Genomic DNA, 17,485 nt, shown 5'->3' on the forward strand with positions numbered 1-17,485 from the left:
TTTTCTAGCCAGGGAATTAATCACACACTCAGAGGACCGGATCCTAATACCTAAAAATAAGCAAGCAGGCCGCTTCTACCTTCTTCCGAAAATTCATAAGGTCTCCATAGATGAGCTGCTTATCGCTCAAATCCCGGGCAGGCCTATGGTATCTAACAACAATATACCTAATGAGTCGCTATCAACGTTTCTAAATCATCATGTATCTAAAATACCATCTAACCTACCGTCTTTTTTTCAAGATACACCTCATTTCCTTCGAATAATAGATTCTATTAACGAAACACAAACACTCTCGGATCAGGCCATTCTGGTGACATTAGATGTCTGCTCCTTGTATACGAATATAGGTACCTATCGCTGAAGGGGTTGAAGCGGTCTCAAAATCACTCATAGAAAGCAAGCAAACACATAATGCTGAAGTTTACCTATCGTTACTGAAATTAGTCCTGACACTAAATTATTTTGAATTTGATTCATCCTACTACCTGCAAACTTTCGGCACTAGTATGGGGACCCCTTTTGCGCCAACATAAGCCAACATTTTTTATGGGACAGTTAGAATCAGACCTGTTGAAATCATGTCCAGTGAAGCCTTCCTCCTATCTCGGTTACATAGACGACATATTTATCATCTGGGAACAAGGCGTAAGTACACTAAACGCATTTATTGACCACTGTAACAAGTTTCAATTTAGTATTAAATTCACCATGCACCATTCTTCCAGTGAAATTACCTTCCTAGACACACCGGTATCTATTGAAGCGAGAAAATAAAACACGACGCTTTACAGAAAACCAACAGACAGCCAGCAATACCTAGATTACACTAGTCATCACCTGCGACACTGCAAACAAGGGATATTTGTGGGACAGGCAGAGGTATAAGAAGGATCTGTAGCGACGACAGCGACTACGTTCACCACTTAAGCAACCTAAAGGAAACATTAGTTAAAAGAAATTACCCACAAGATGCTCTAAACAAGGTCTAAAATGAAGCATGTCACCTAGATAGGAAATCATCACTAGCTCAAAGGGCCCCCGTAGCACAGCCCAACCAGCAGCCAGCATTTATAACTAAATACTCAAATGCGCTACCAAACATAAATAATATCTTCCGTAAGTATTACCCAGTGCTGGCAAGCAACGAGCGCCTTAGAAAAGCGTTTCCCGGGGTACCAAAGGTCGTGTATCGACGCAATAGGAATTTTAAGGACATGTTAGTGCATGCAAAAGAAAATCCTCATTCCACTGCCCACATAACACCTTGTTCTCGTCCAAGATGCAAGACTTGTAAACACCTTCAAGATGACGTTATAGTTAAAAGCACCGGAAGTGATTACGTTCATCATATAAAATCTAGTTTTACCTGCACTAGTTCAAACGTTATCTACATGATCGAATGTTCATATTGTCAAAAACGGTACATCGGTAAACGGGACAACCTGTTAATGTTAGATTAAACGGGCGTCGCGCGGACACGGCGAAGAAGTTACCCAAAGCAGTGGCACAGCATTTTAATGTAGCAGGTCACAATTTCAAAGATCTCAAACTTTACATACTTCAGTCAAACTTGCGGTCCCTGAGAGACAGAAACTATACAGAGTCATACCTTATTCACAAGTTCAATACACTCCGGCCTGCAGGTATTACCGTTTCTAAGGGGGCTCTTGATTCGATTCGGTATGGCACATACACAACGGAAACCAACGAGAGTTAAGCCCTTCTTTTAGGAATTTCGAACCTACTAATGTTAAAATGCCACATGCTTCCACTGACAATCATTCAGCGAAACGTACACCCTCCCCTCTCCCGCCCCACCCCCGGTTTTTTTTTTCTTTTTTTCCGCCTTCCTTGTGACTCACACAGTTCGTCACGGCGGCCTCTCCCCCCCCTCCCCAACCCCCACTCTGGAGAGGGCATGAAGCATATACACACGATAGCTAAGGAAATCAGTTCCAACCTTGTGGAAGACAAGTCCAGTTGTCGAAACGTCGGCTCGAGCAGCCACCCCCTGTTTACGGATTTTTTCATAGGAAGTACGCAAGCCGCACTGAGCAATGGCTAGCTGGATCATTGACATAGAGAGGAGGATGACAAGGTCTAGGAACCTTCCATATTGTTTTAGAATCGTCCGATAAGACTGTGCGCTGCACGCGAACGATAGAGTTTATTCTGGCACTAACCAGCCACCAACGATAACACTGGAATCTTCGATGCCGCAGGTATAAAAGGCTGACGCGCTGTACTGCTGATCAGATTATTCGATGGTCGACGCTGTCCTCACCGCTATTAGTGTACAGCTTGAATTGCTTGTACTTTCGCCTTTCATTTTCATTCAAACAAAGAGTTCCGTATTTCTGAGTTCTGCAGGAGCCTTCTTCAGCGTCACGGCCAAGTGGCAATTGGTGAAGATGCTGCTTCGTCCACGTTTCGGGCGCCCACACGAAGTCGGGATTGAAGTTCAAGTAGTCAAGAAGAAGACGCTGAAGACATCCCGAATCGTCAAACTAGCCGCAGTCAGCTAGAACTAAAGCCAGAGTACGGGACCTTTCCCGACAACGCCTGGCAAGCCAAAGCTGTAAACTCGAAAACAACAATGACCGCCCCAGCGGCCCCTACATCGATCCGGCTACATCAACCCAGGGAGCCACCAGTCTGCCGCGGGTCATCACTAGAATAACCGGAGAGCTGGCATCAAGGGTACGACCTGGTCGCCGCTTTCAAACATTGGAGCAGTGAAGACAAACTACAGTACGTTCATTTTGCTTTAGAAGACGCCGCTAGGACATGGTTGGAGAAACGAGAGTTCAGGCTGACGACCTGGGACCTATTTCGCGCCGCACTTGCGGACACCCTCACGAGCGTCGTCCATCAGAAAAGAGCCGAAACCTTGTTAAAGACCAGTGTACAGTTGCCGAACGAAAGCACCAGCATGTGCTCCGAAGAAATAACCCGATTGTTCCGGCACGCCGACCCCACTATGTCAGAGGAAAAAAGATTATTTTCCTGATGCGGGGAGGGAAGCAAGAGCTCTTTGCCGGACTTGTACGCAACCCGCCCAAGATATTCACGGAATTCATTTCGTAAACCACAAGAAGGGGACCTGTAAATGGGTACCAGGCGATTTAACCGCCGCATGGCGACGATGAACTACGGGGAAGCATATGCGCTGGGCACCGACGACCTGCGTCAGACGATCAGGGCTGTCGTGCGTGAAGAGCTGCGAAAGATGTTTCCTGGATCGCAACCCCAGATGCATTCCATAGCCGACATCGTTCGCGAGGAACTTCAGCAGCCGCTAGGAGTGTCTGTACCGCCGCCACATGAGCGAGAAGCAATGAGCTAGGCTGCCACTGTACGCCGTGCTGTCGCCACTGCGTCGCCAGACACCGCCGCCACCTCCGACGCCATCCCGCCCGCCTGTGGGCCAACGCTACGGCCCCGAAATACCGATGTTTGGTGCGCCCCTGACCACCGTCCGCTTTGCTACCATTGCGGAGAAGCGCGCCACACCTACAGCCGTTGCCACTACCGCGATATGGGCCTGCATTTCTTTGCCATCAATGCATTTTGAAAACTTTCAGCGCGAACGGGACGGAGCACCAAGAAGAGGACACAGAACGAGCGCTGTCTAACAACTAAAGTTTAGTGAAAGAAACATTCAAACACCTGACAACCAACAACGCATGCGCAAAAGTTACTTGTAGTCAAAGAACTCACTAATCTTACGCAGTTGACATTCTAAAAGGCAAACGGATGGCTCAGATATGCAATCATCTCCCGCATCTTGAATGAAGTACGCTTCCACGATTTCCCGTGACCTTTTTTCTCTATGTTTGTGCAAGATGACAGTGTTCTCGAACAACGGTTTACATCTACATGACCTACAATGTGTCGAAAGGTGTGACTTCGGCGTTCCCCTTAAAGTGCGATTGTGGTGGCGGAGTCTTTCGTTGATACATTTACCCGACTGGCCTATATACACCTTGCCGCAGGAGAGGGGGATCACACCAACCGAGCATGGCACAGGGGGGGTTGCGATGCTCCACCGTGCAACCCACACCCGAAGTTCCTCTAGCCTTGTTTTCAATCGCAGCACAAGCTTTACCAACTTTTTGGTTTGACGAAAAAAGAACATCGACGTCAAAATTTTTTGCTATCTTCTTAAAACGATGAGACAGCCGGTGCACGTAAGGCATGACAGCGTATCTCCTGGGCTTATCGTCTGGTTCACCGGTTACAACAACTTGGAGGGATTTGCACTTCTTGATTAATCTTTCCGAGGCTGACAGAAGAACACGCGCGGGGAACCCAGCATTATTTAGTCGATTAACTTGCTGCCGAAAGCTACCCTGACATTTGTGTATGCAGGACTTTTTCAAGGCAGAATGTAAAGAATTCATTGCGATTGCATTCTTAATAATCTTAGAGTGAGTGGATGTGTAAGGAAGCAGAGATTTTTTGGAGCGCGGTGAGAAACACCAGCAAACATGGTCACTTTGCAAAAACAAACGGAGCTCCAGAAACTGCAAACAATTGTAACTCGGTAATTCACAGGTGAAATTCAGCCCAAAAGCATTTTCCTTAAATAACTTCATAATGTTAATGTGGTGAAAAGGGGAACAATCTTTTCGAAAAAGAATAAGATAGTCATCGACGTAGCGAAAGATTTTCACCACAAGATCACGCGCTTCACATTCTACAAGCCGGTCAACAGTACTCAGAAAAATACCGCTCAAAACAGGTGCCACCCTAGAGCCGATACATACACCAGACTTTTGTATGAACTGCTTCTCTTCCCACGTTACAAAGGTGGACTTTAGATAAAAGCTCAAAAGCTCCAGGAAAGCCTCAACAGAAACTAGGTTACTATTGACAAAGGCCAGTTCTTGCTTATCATTGGTGATGCAAGATTTCGCGGACTTCATCTACTGGTCGTGTGGGGGTGAATAAAAACAAATCTTCCGCATCAAGACTAAACGCTTCGCAGTGACCTAGATTATTGTTCACTAATAACTCCACAATAACACATGAATTAGACATTCGAAAAGGGTCCATGTCATGCAGTGTAGAAAGCTGCTTCAGCAGGTAGCCGAATACTTCGTGTTGCCGAGTGTGACGTTCGGACACAATACAGCGGAACGGGACACCGAGCTTGTGTGTTTTGGCAGCAAAGAAAACCTGAACCAGACGATAAGCCCAGGAGATACGCTGTCATGCCTTACGTGCACCGGCTGTCTCATCGTTTTAAGAAGATACAAAAATTTTGACGTCGATGTTCTTTTTTCGTCAAACCAAAAAGTTGGTAAAGCTTGTGCTGCCAAGGCTAGAGGAATTTCGGGTATGGGTTGCACGGTAAAGCATCGCAACCCCCCGTGCCATGCTCTATTGGTGTGGTCTATAGGATCCCCCTCTCCTGCGGCAAGGTGTATATAGGCCAGTCGGGTAAATGTATCAACGAAAGACTCCGCCAGCATAATAGCACTTTAAGGGGAACGCCGACGTCACACCTTTCGACACATTGTAGGTCATGTAGATGTAAACCGTTGTTCGAGAACACTGTCATCTTGCACAAACATAGAGAAAAAAAGGTCACGGGAAATCGTGGAAGCATACTTCATTAAAGATGCGGGAGATGATTGCATATCTGAGCCATCCGTTTGCCTTTTAGAATGTCAACTGCGTAAGATTAGTGAGTTCTTTGACTACAGGTAACTTTTGCGCATGCGTTGTTGGTTGTCAGGTGTTTGAATTTTTCTTTCAGTAAACTTCATTTGTTAGACAGCGCTCGTCTTGTGTCCTCTTCTTGGTGCTCCGTCCCGTTCGCGCTGAAAAGCTTTCAAAATGCATCAGTTCCAACTCGCCCACCTCTCTGCTTTACTGCAGTTTGGCATCAACACACCACGTCCACAGCGATGTGAACGGCCGCGGGAACATCGCCGACTATCTCGGCGCGTCTGAGTGGAGACCTCGGCGGCCCTAGCGTTCACTATCACCGGGATGCTACCTCTCACCGCTACGCCCTACCTTGGGCTGTTCCGCGAGCCCATATCCGGAAAACTAAGGGCAACAACCAATGGAGTTGCTGTACGACGAAATACCGAATATTCTCCGCCGCCGATGACGACGCCGCACGAAACCTTAAGAACACGTCGCCTGACGACAAAACTTCGCGACTGGAGGAAGGCCTGACGAGACCACGTAGACGCAGCGGAACAAGCTGACGTAGCCGTGATCCAACATCGCGACCTAACTGCAACGCAAGACGACGAACTAGCGACTTCAGGTGCTTATCGACGACTACAACGTCACCATTCTCGTCTGAAGTAACAGGCGCGCGAGACAGGAATGAACACAGGTTTATTGCGTTAGTCGTTTAAGTAGGCAACTGCAATGTGACGTCATGTAACTCAGACATTCACGCATGCGCTCGTGGCGTTTGCTGACATCACATCAATTCCTCTCCCTTAAGGGGAGATCTAGAAACGGTCTGGCGCCTTGCGACGCCGGTTAGATCTGCGAACTGGATTTGCCGGGGGTCCCGCATTGGCAGTACACGGGTCATCATCTTCCGGGACTCCGGTGTTGACAGGTCCTGTCTCGTGCTCTGCGACGTGCGCGGGAAGGGGGCTGGAACCCGGAGATCTCGCCAGAGGCTCGCCATTTAGGGTTGTTGGTGCCGACACTTCTTCGGCGCTTTCGCCGTCCGGGGCTATTGGTGCATGCCCCTCCGGGCGGTGCCTTAGCTGATCTTCATGACGCTCACACAGTTCCCCGTCCTCCGTCTTGACCGTGCTTAGGCGGGCGCCCCTTGTAGTCTGCACCACTGCGGGTCTCCAGCTGTCACCTGCACCATAATGCTTACACCATACGGGTTCTCCAGCCGAATGTCTGCGGGGAGGTGCACCTGCAGTAGAAAAAGGTCGTGACACAACATTGTCCAACAGTGAACGGGGTTCAAAACCAAGAAGCATGAATCCTGGTGTCTTTCCGTTTCGGAGTGGGGTGCGCCGATAACGCAGTAGCCAGCGGGCCAGGCGCCTTTCTAGGGTCCCATGCACGTTTTTTCGCAACCCTTGTTTTACAGTTCGTACAGCCCTCTCTGCCAGCCCATTGGATTGCGGATGATATGGCGGAGATCGTAGGTGTACGATGCCATTATCCTCCATAAATTGGTGAAACTGTCTACTTGTAAACTGGGGCCCGTTGTCCGAAACGACTGTTCGTGGCAACCCAAATCTGCTGAAGATACCCCGCAAGGCTTCGATCGTGTTGTTTGCGCTGGTAATTTTCATTGGTACAACCTCGATCCATTTGGTATGTGCATCCACTACGATCATCAACATTCGCCCTTCCACTGGCCCTGCAAAATCAACGTGAATTCTCGACCATCGCTCCAATGTCTCGGGCCACGGAACCGGCTCCCGCGCGCGTGGCATGCTGCAGTTTTGCTGGCACACTTCGCATGCGTGCACTATACTGTCAATCTCTTTGTCAAGTCCGGGAAACCAGAAGAGTGCTCGAGCCAGATTTTTCATCGCTGTCATGCCTTGGTGCGTATCGTGCAAGAGCTGTAGCATTGATTTCCGAGCTGCGGCGGGTATCACGGCACGATGGCCCCAATAAACAATCCCGTGGCTGCACGTCAGCTCATCTTTCTTCTGGAACAACGGCTGCAATGCTTCTTGTGTTGACGGCAATTTCCTTGGCCAGCCTTCCCGAATGTAACGCATCACAGGATTGAGCATGCCATCACGTGCTGTCATTTCGGCCAAATTGCGTGACGACACGAGCCCGGTGTCTAAATGGTCTGCGAGCAGCACATACTCTCGTTCGTTTTTCAACATCGACTTCACTGTGTTGTCATCGTGTGGCATTTGCACGGGAAGACGGCTCAAAGCGTCAGCCACAATCACGTCCTTTCCCGGTTTGTACTGAATGGAGTACTTGTAGCCACCGAGTAAAAGAGCCCAGCGCTGTATTCTTGCGGCTGCCAAAGGCGGTATTGGCTTATCGGGACTAAAAAGGCGCAGCAGCGGTTTATGATCTGTGATCAATGTAAATTTGTTGCCCAGCAAGTACTCGCGGAACTTCGTCACGCCGAATACCACCGCTAAAGCTTCGCGCTCAATCTGGGCATAATTTCGCTCGGCTGAAGAGAGGGTGCGAGATCGAAACCCGATCGGTTTGTTTACCCCGTCCACTTTGTGGTACAAGACTGCTCCGATACCACACGAGGATGCGTCAGTTTCCAAGATAAGTGGTTTGGCTGGATCATAGTGGGTCAAAACCTGCACCCTTTTTATCAACCGTTTCACTGCTTCGAATGCCTCTTCTTGCTTAGCTTCCCATTGCCAAGGCGTGTTCTTTCTTAACAACTCGTATAACGGTGCAAGTATTGCAGCCAGGTTGCCCAGGAATGCATTGTAATACGTAACCACGCCTAGTAATGCGCGCAGTTCCGTCACACAAGTAGGTCGAGGCATTCGTAAGAGAGCCTCGATGTTTTCAGTCTTTGGCCTCAGGCCATTTGCGCTAATGCGATGACCCAGGAATTCCACCTCCGGCTGACGAAATCTGCATTTGAGCGGGTGAAGCTTAACACCGGCTTCCCGGAACCGCTGGAACACCTTCCGCAACGTGTCGCAATTTCCTCTTTTTTCGGCTACAACCACATCGTCCAGGTAGACTTGTACACCCGGTAGATTCTGCAGTATTGCTTCCATTCGCTTCTGAAAAACCGCCGGTGCTGATGCAACCCCAAACGGTAGCCGGTTAAAGCAATGCAACCCTTTTGGCGTGTTTACCACCAACAGCTTCTTTGTCGCGTCATCTATTGGTAGCTGGTTGTACGCATCCTTCAAGTCTATTGTACTGAAAACTTCCCCTCCGCTTAACTTTGCAAATATATCCCTTATCTTTGGCAGAGGATATTGCTCGGTGTGGCATGCTGTGTTTACTGTCGTTCTAAAATCGCCACACAAGCGGATGGAACCGTCCTTCTTGACAACCGGAACGAGTGGCGCCGCCCACTCGGCGCTAGCGACCTGTGTCAATATGCCCGTGTCAACCAATCTTGCGATTTCTTCATTTACAGGCTCTCGTAGCGCGTATGGCACCGAACGGGCCTTACAGAATCGCGGTACGGTTCCCTCGCGCAACTGTAAATGAACCGGGTGACCCTTAATTAATCCTAGTCCTGACGAAAACAGATCGGCATATTCCTCTTTCAGCGTAGCAGCAATGGAAATTTCGTCAGCAGTTGGTGGCTTACCGTCGTTGACGTCAACGTTGAGCACTGGCCCTCCGGTCAGCTGGAATGCTTGAATTATGTCCCGCCCACACAGGTTTGGGCCTGAGCACCCGAGCACCACTAGCGTCGCGTTGACGGTTTTCCCACCGTAGGTGACCGGAACTTGCAGTTGTCCCTTCACTGGTAGTCTCCCGAGGAAGCAACTCAACTGTAACGATGACTTGTCGAGCCCGGGCCAACGGCGACGGTGCTGGGTATAAGTTGGCCATGTCACGATTGATACTGGTGATCCTGTGTCCACTTGCATCTTCACGGGCACCCCTTTCCACTGTAACGTTCGCCATAACGGCCCAACCGATCCCGTCGACGGCTCACGGAGGTGTAGCAGGAACTGTCCGTAGTCCTCGCTGTCCGAGGATGGTTCCTCACAGTGAGCTACGTTTTCTTGGCGTGGCTTGGATTTGCACATTGAAGCCAGGTGTCCCCTCTTCCGACAACAAAAACACTCAGCGCGGCGGAACCTGCATTTGGTGGTCTTGTGCGAGTCGCTTCCGCAGCAAAGGCAGCCGGTCTGGTTCTCGTTGCTGGATTGTGTCATCCGCCTTGGCTGCGGCCTTCTGGAGAACTTCTGTCGCTCTTGCTTTGTTCCTACTACATTAACGCCGTTGGTGACTGGTCCATCTCCCATCTGCTGTACGTTTCGTGCCGCCATCTCAGCCGCTAATGCCGCATCCTCTGCTTCCTGCAGTGTGAGCGTGGACCTTGCTAGCAGATTACGACGAACGCCAGCATCCCGCAGACCACAGACAAGCCTGTCACGCAGCATTCTATCAAGCGCCTCGCCAAAATTGCACCTTTGCGCCATCTTCCGTAACTCGACAATAAAATCGCTCGTCGACTCGTCAGCTTGCTGATTTCTGGTGAAAAAGCGATAAGACTCCGCTATCTCGTTGCCTTTCGGCGCAAAGTATTCAGCCAATTTTTCAACTGCTGCTTCGTACGACAGATTCTGAATCTTCTCAGGCGCACAGCGGCCTGCCAGAAGGTCTACCGTCTTGGTACTCAGGGCGCTAACCAGTAGGGCCCGACGCTTCTTCGGATCCTCAATATCATGGGCTTCAAAGAAAGCTTCTAATCGCACCTGATATGCCTCCCACTTGTCGTCCCCTTCGTCAAAAATAGGTGGCCCGGCATGCGTCGCCTTGCTGTTCCCTGGCCGTGGGGGTTAATCACCTCGTCGCCACTGAAGTAACAGGCGCGCGAGAAAGGAATGAACACAGGTTTATTGCGTTAGTCGTTTAAGTAGGCAACTGCAATGTGACGTCATGTAACTCAGACATTCACGCATGCGCTCGTGGCGTTTGCTGACATCACATCATCGTCGACACTGGAGTAGACTATTCCGTCGTCAGTGGGCCGTTCGTCACGAAGCTGAAGAAAGTTAAGACCACATGGGAAGGCTCTGAGATCCGGATCACTGGAGGCCATCTGATAACCTTGGCGGGAGTCAGCCAGGCAAGAGTCACCATCAATAATCGCACTTCTTCTGCAAGCTTCGTAATGCTACCGCATTGCTCCAGGGACGTCATACATCGCAAAGACTTCGATAACCATCACGACGCCGTCATGGCCTTAAAGGTGTACTGACACAAACTTTTGCGGCCGAGATAGCCTGCGGGATGAATTCCCGTGAACATGCGTATATCATCTGTAAAATATCAACAGTGAATATAGCTTGGAAGGTATTTTATATGAATTCTGAAGTTTGCGTGAGCGATCGACACCCTCCGGGTATTGACACCCTCAGAGGTGACCCTTGGTGACCCCCTACTTACCTCACGTGACCACGCTGCAACAAGTTATGATGACGTCATAGCCGCCATTTTTTGCCTCGTCGCTCCAGCAGCCTACTTCTGGGCGGCTGCTCGCGAACCACGCGGAAGTGCGTCGCAGTTCTGTGTGCCGACGTGATCGAGCGCTGCACCCGCTGGGTGGTGACAGTTGCACCCGGAAGCTTGTCGTTCATGAAATCGAAACTGACACTGATCGGTAATGAGGAGCCAGTAATTAATTATCCGTCGCGCGCTGCAGCAAACAATGTTCCGCGTTATGTCTACATGCCCCCAGTAACAGAATGAGGCAAAAAAACGCCAGGCCAGAAATTTTGGCTGACACTGTACGAACCAGTGTCATCACGCCTTTATTATGCTCGAATATCAAGTCACCGTCCTGTCTCGCTCCAGCATCATAATTCCTGTCTGCCCACAAATTGAAGACGAAAGCAATCAGCGTTTGATGCTGGACCCTGAGTTTTTCGCCGCAAGGTGGATTGCTCGGTTGCACGAAGGAAAAGGAAGCGTGACGATAACGATCTTCAGCCAAGAATACCTACACCTGAGTAGCGGCACGACGATAGCATACGTTGAAGAAATTGTGGCCGTCAGTGATGCGCTTGCTTTTTCAGATTCAGACAAAGCCACGAAGACAACACCAATATCTCAACCATCCATCGCCGTCAACCAAAGTCTTCCCGCTAACGAACAGCAGCAGCTTCGATGCCTCCTTATACAGCAATACAAGGACTATTTCTCGTCGTCACCCAGGGTTCGACAAATACCTCTTGCTAAGCACCGCATCATAACGGAATAAAATGCAGGACTACTTGTCAGAATCCCTACCCGGTTTCGATGCTAGGACGAGAAGCTATAAAGTGACAACTCTCGAAATGCTGCAGGGTGACATGATACAGCCTTCGAAGAGTCCGTGGGCATCACCGGTGGTCTTTGTGAAGAAGCAGGTAGGCACTCTGCATTACTGCGTTAATAACCGTCGCCTGAATAAGATCACAAAGAAGGACTTTTATCCACTGCCACGCATAGACGATGCCTTGGATAAACTCTGTAACGCAAAGTACTTTTCTTCGATGGGCCTCAGGACAGGCTATTGGCAAATGGGAGTCGACGAGAGAGAGCGCGGGAAGACAGCCTTTATAGCACCGGACGGCCTGTTTGAGTTCAAGGTCATGTCATTTGGACTGTGCTCGGCGCCGGCGATGTTCCATTGCATTAGGGACACAGTGCTGGCTGGACTAAAGTGGCAAACTTGTCTTGTCTACCTGGATGACGCCGTCGCCTTCGCTTCCAGCTTTGACGAACACCTTCGACGCCTTAGAACAGTACTTCAGGCAATGAGGACATCTGGCCTAACGCTCAAACCGAAGAAGTGCAGATTCGCGCACCAACATCCTATTCCTAGGACGTCATCAGCAACTCGGGAGTCCGCCCCAACCCTCATAAGGCAGCTGTCATCACTAAATTCCCGCCTGCCGCGGCCGTGCGTTGATTTCCAGGCCCGTGTGCCTATAACAACTGGCTTGTCAAAAACTTTGCCCACATCGCCGAGCCACTTAGTAACCTGGCCAGAACCGACGTAGAGTTAAAGTGGCAAACGCCGCAGGACGAAGGATTCAAAGAACTCAAACGACGCTTACACTCGCCAGCCATTCTGGCCCAATTCGACGAAAACGCGGATCCAGAAATACACACCGACGAAAGCTGTGTGGGATTTGGCGACGTACTACTTGTACAGCGGACGGAAGGTGGTGAAAAGGTCATCGCGTTCGCTTGCCAGTCGCTGTCAAAGGCCGAATCAAGTTAGTCGACGACAGAAAAGCAATGCCTTGCCGTCATCTGGGAAACACAAAAGTTTCGCCCCTACCTTGACGGCAGGCCCTTTATATTTGTGAGCGACCACCACGTGTCGGCTAGCTAACATGAAGAACCCTTGAGGTCGCCTTGCACACTGGAGCCTGCGGCTTCAGAAATTGGACATTACCGTCGTTTACAAGTCGCACGGCTAATTTTGCTAGTTGGTACTTGTTCATTTTGACAGGATAAAGCGCGCACACGAACACTAGAAGAAGGACGCAAAGAACACAGGCCCTGACTCGCAACTACGATTTATTCGAAAGGAAAGCTTACATATATTGCCACACGCGCTCCTTTCTATCTATGCTTTATGTAAACGCCCTCTCACACGCGTTACTGCTGCCTGGCGCAAACTGAGGCAGAATGTCTGGTAATGTTCCAGATTACTTTCGGATTATCTGTTAGACTTGAGCGCGCAAACGCGAACAGCCGAGTCTTTTGTGGAACTAACGCGGCCACCAGCGATAAGGCTGGAATGTTGGATGTCGCATCTATAAATGCCGACGCGCCTTAGCGCTGAGCAATTTATCGACGGCCGACGGTGTGTTCGGCGCTATCAGGGTACGGTTTGTATTGCTGTTTGACTTTCCCTTTCCCTGCCACAAGTTCGGCCAAATAAAGAGTTTCATCTCCGACACGCCGACTGCTGCCGTCGTCGGCGTCACGCCCCGTAACAATATGAAGAACACAGGCGCTGACTCACAACTATGACTTATTGGATATATATATATATATATATATTATATATATATATATATATATATATGTATATATATATATATATATATATATATTATATTGAGGGGGTTCGGGCTGTCAGCCCCAGAGAATCGCAGCAGCCGATGCAAAAAAAGAACTCGAATATTTATTCTAGCCGCAACTTTAATATAAACATTAAAGAAAACACCTGAACTCATGGGCCTCGGCTCATTGCACACCGGTCCGTCGCTGACTGTCCGCGTTGGCTGTTCCTTTTAAAATCCCATGTCTGTGCCACGCGCATCTCTGGTGCGCAGCACGTCTCCCGCCAGCCGCGCGATGAGCGTGACTCCCATACATTTCCCCCTGTGAAGAAAGGGTTCCCTGCACGTGTTCACGGTCATCGCTTTCCACGGTGACGTTTGGACTTAGGTGTTACCGATGCAGACCTTCTCGCTGACGTCGGGCTCCCTGGCGATTTCGCCCTTGTAAACAATGTCGATCTCGCTGCCGTCGGCCTTGATTTTCCAGCGGGATCCTTCTCTTTCTTTCCGGCAGCCGCGGCCTTCGTAGCTGCCACCATGGTAAATCCAGCGTTGTTCTCAGACTTGCGTAGGGCGCCACTGGGCTCGTGCTCGCAGAATGGTGCTTTGCGGTCGGCCGCTTTCAAAGTGTTGGCCAGGCTGCTCACCCGGAAGTTGCAGGCGTGTTCGTTGTCCGCGGCTGCCGCCGTCATTGCGGGGTTGCAGGCAGGCTTTTCGTTGGGCGTAGGGGCCTTCTCGGTCCCGGCTTTTCTGCCCTCAGGAGAACCTTCCATGGCATCCACTACAACTGATGCTCCACCGTTTTCCGCGGCCTACGTCCTGGTGCAGATACCCGCGGCAGGTTTCGACGCACGAGTAGTTCCACTCGCTTTCGCCGCATCAGCCTCACGCTCGTTCTCGGCGGCCGCCTCCATATTGTGATTATCGGTGTCATGCACGATCAGGATCGCCTTGGCCTCGCAACTTTTGTCTTCAGCCTCTCCAATCTTCGAAACTTCCGCGGCGCTTATTTGTAGTCCTCGGCGTCCCAGCCGGCTTCTTCGCTGGCCCTGCTATGGTCGACTCCAGCCTCGTTCCACTTCTGCCCATGTCGTGCAACTTGGCCTCGAGTTCTTCCTTGTCCTGTGCTGGTGTGACCACTTGCCGAGCCAGAAGAGTCACCCATCTTCCCTCGGCCACGGACGGGGCCGAAACTGCTTTGGCCTCGAAGTAAGCCATGGCCATCTCACCCAACCGCTGGAGCGCCTCACAAAACCCTTGCATCGCTCTCTCCATCTTGCTGGCAGCAGACGGCAACATCCACGTTTGGCGCCAGATGAGGGGGTTCGGGCTGTCTGCCCCAGAGAATCGCGGAAGCCGATGGAAAAAAAACTCAATCATTTATTCTAGGAGAAACAATAGAAGGACAAAGAAAACGCCTGAACTCATGGGCCACGACACCGTCCAATAAGCCACGCCACACCGGGGGGCACACCGCGCGTGTGGTCCGTCGCTGACCCCCCGGCCGGCGCGTTGGCTGCTCCTTTTGAAGCCCATGTCTGTGCCACGCGCATCGTTGGTGCGCAGCACATGTCGCGCAAGCCGCGCAATGAGCGTGACTCCCGCAATATGTAAGCTTCCCTTTCCAATAATCGTAGTAGTGAGTCAGCGCCTTTGTTGTTTGCGTCTTTATTCTAGTGTTCGTGTGCGTGCCTTATCCTGTCAAAAAAGTTTACAAGTCTGGACGAAAGCACTCCGACGCGGACTGCCAGTGTCGTGTCCCCGTAGAGCCGCCACCACCGCAGCACCAGGACGATTACTTCTTCTCGGAAACCTCAAGTGCCCACGACTTCGCTGAACAGCGAGCCGACTCTGAACTCAGAGGCACTCTGGAACACCTCGAGGGTGTTGCAAACGCGGGCGGCTAGGCCGCTCCGCAGTGAACGGACAGGCGTCGACCAGCAAAAAGACGTGCGTTTATTCGAAGCACGCTAACTTAAAGGAAACGGGGTGGGGGAGAAGGAAGACAGAAAGATACGAGGTATGCGCAGCGTTCGACTGCGCATCAGCAACTGGTGGCTTGCAAGTTGCAGCATTTCCCTTTTCTTAGAATCCATAACGCTCCACGGGTTTTCTTTCACGAGTGGAACGACGTAGCTGGGGTTGAACATCTGCTGCGACGTCCGGCGGTGCTGACTGAAGGGTTGTAGTTCCGTCACTGGGCTGTGCACCAGTTCCCTCGGAGTCATTGTTTGACATTGTAGCGGATGGTCTGTCTGGCATTCGTTTGCGAACTTGGTCTGCGTGACGGTGCACGATACCATTGTCTGTCTCTACAGACACCACTCTTGAGCCCTCCGTTGACTTGACCTTGCCCGGGGTCCACTTGTCACCGGCACCGTAATTTCGAACATACACGGCATCACCTGGCGCGATCGTCCATTGCTCGCAGTCCACCACTGTCGTCCGAGATGCTGGCGGCTCCCTGGGAGGAAAACACATATCAAGCCTTGTTCGCACTTTGTAACCGAGAAGTATTTCAGAGGGGGAAAGTCCAGATTCTTGCGGCGCGTTCCGATAATGACATAACAGCCTCGCCAACGATTTGTGAAGGTCTGTCGTACCCGCCTTCTTCAACCCGTCTTTTACAGTGCGCACCGCGCGCTCGGCCATACCGTTGCTCTGTGGGTGGTAGGGAGGGGTGCGAATGTGAATGATGCCATTTCGGTGCATAAATTCAACAAATTCCTGGCCGACGAATTGCGGACCGTTATCAGAGACAACTGTGCGTGGTAGCCCGAAACAGCTGAACAGGGTGCGCAGCGCATCGACAGTGCTCCGGGATGTTGCCTGCCCCAAAGGAATGGCCTCTAACCATTTACTGTGAGAGTCAACGACTATCAACAGCATCTTGCCCTGAACAGGTCCTGCGAAGTCGACGTGTAGCCTAGACCATCTCTCAAGCGTTTCAGGCCAGCTTACTGGCTTTTGTGCAGGTGGCATTGGTAACGCCTGAACGCAGCTTCTACAACTCGAGGCAACTCTCTGAATGTCGTCGTCTAGCCTGGGCCACCAGAACTTTGACCTCGCAACTGCTTTCATGGTAGAAACCCCCTGATGGGCAGCATGTAGCAATTTCAAAAGCCTCGTTCGGACAACTGAGGGCACTACAACCCGGTGGCCTCGGTACAGCAGCCCCCGATGAACCGAGAGCTCGTGCCGCTTTTTGTGGTATTCTGAAAGGTCTCGCTCGTAGCTACTTGCACCTCTTGGCCAGCCATCGACGACATACCTGTAAACCGCAGCAAGCGTGACGTCCGCTGCCGTCGAGGCTTGTAGTTCCTTCACTGGAATAGCCGGTTCGTCCCACTGGTGTAGCAGGAGCACGCACTCAGTCGAGTCTTCCTCGGCACCGACTTCGTGCTGCAAAGGTTGAGGCAACCGACTCAGTGCATCAGCATTTACGAGCTGTTTACCGGGCTTGTATTGCAGGCGATACTTGTAGGCGCCTAGGAGGAGCGCCCACCTTTGAATTCTTGCCGCGGCCATTGCGGGTGTTTGACGATCTGGCCTTAGTAAGCCGAGCAGCGGCTGGTGATCAGTAACAAGAACAAATTCTCGTGCGAGCAGGTAATCTCGAAACCTTGTGACACCAAATACAAGTGCGAGTGCCTCTCGCTCAATTTGAGAGTAGTTTTTTTCGGCAGCTGTCAACGTTCGGGATCTGAATCCGATAGGCCGCTGCTCACCGTCAATGCGATGGAAGAGAACGGCACCAATGCCGTACGGCGACGCGTCGC

General features: G+C 50.9%; 1 long non-coding RNA gene across 1 annotated transcript; it reads right to left on the reverse strand.

Moving 5' to 3' along the window:
* Window positions 1-15,642: 15,642 nt before the first annotated feature.
* LOC119393066 (uncharacterized) lies at window positions 15,643-17,173 on the reverse strand. Its single transcript, XR_005183841.2, has 2 exons — window positions 16,978-17,173; window positions 15,643-16,170 (listed from the first exon to the last, which is right to left on the reverse strand). It is a non-coding gene; the product is annotated as an uncharacterized LOC119393066 (long non-coding RNA).
* Between the last annotated feature and the right edge of the window lie 312 nt (window positions 17,174-17,485).

Source organism: Rhipicephalus sanguineus, chromosome 5, assembly GCF_013339695.2.
Source record: "Rhipicephalus sanguineus isolate Rsan-2018 chromosome 5, BIME_Rsan_1.4, whole genome shotgun sequence".
Taxonomy (NCBI): Eukaryota; Metazoa; Arthropoda; class Arachnida; order Ixodida; family Ixodidae; genus Rhipicephalus; species Rhipicephalus sanguineus.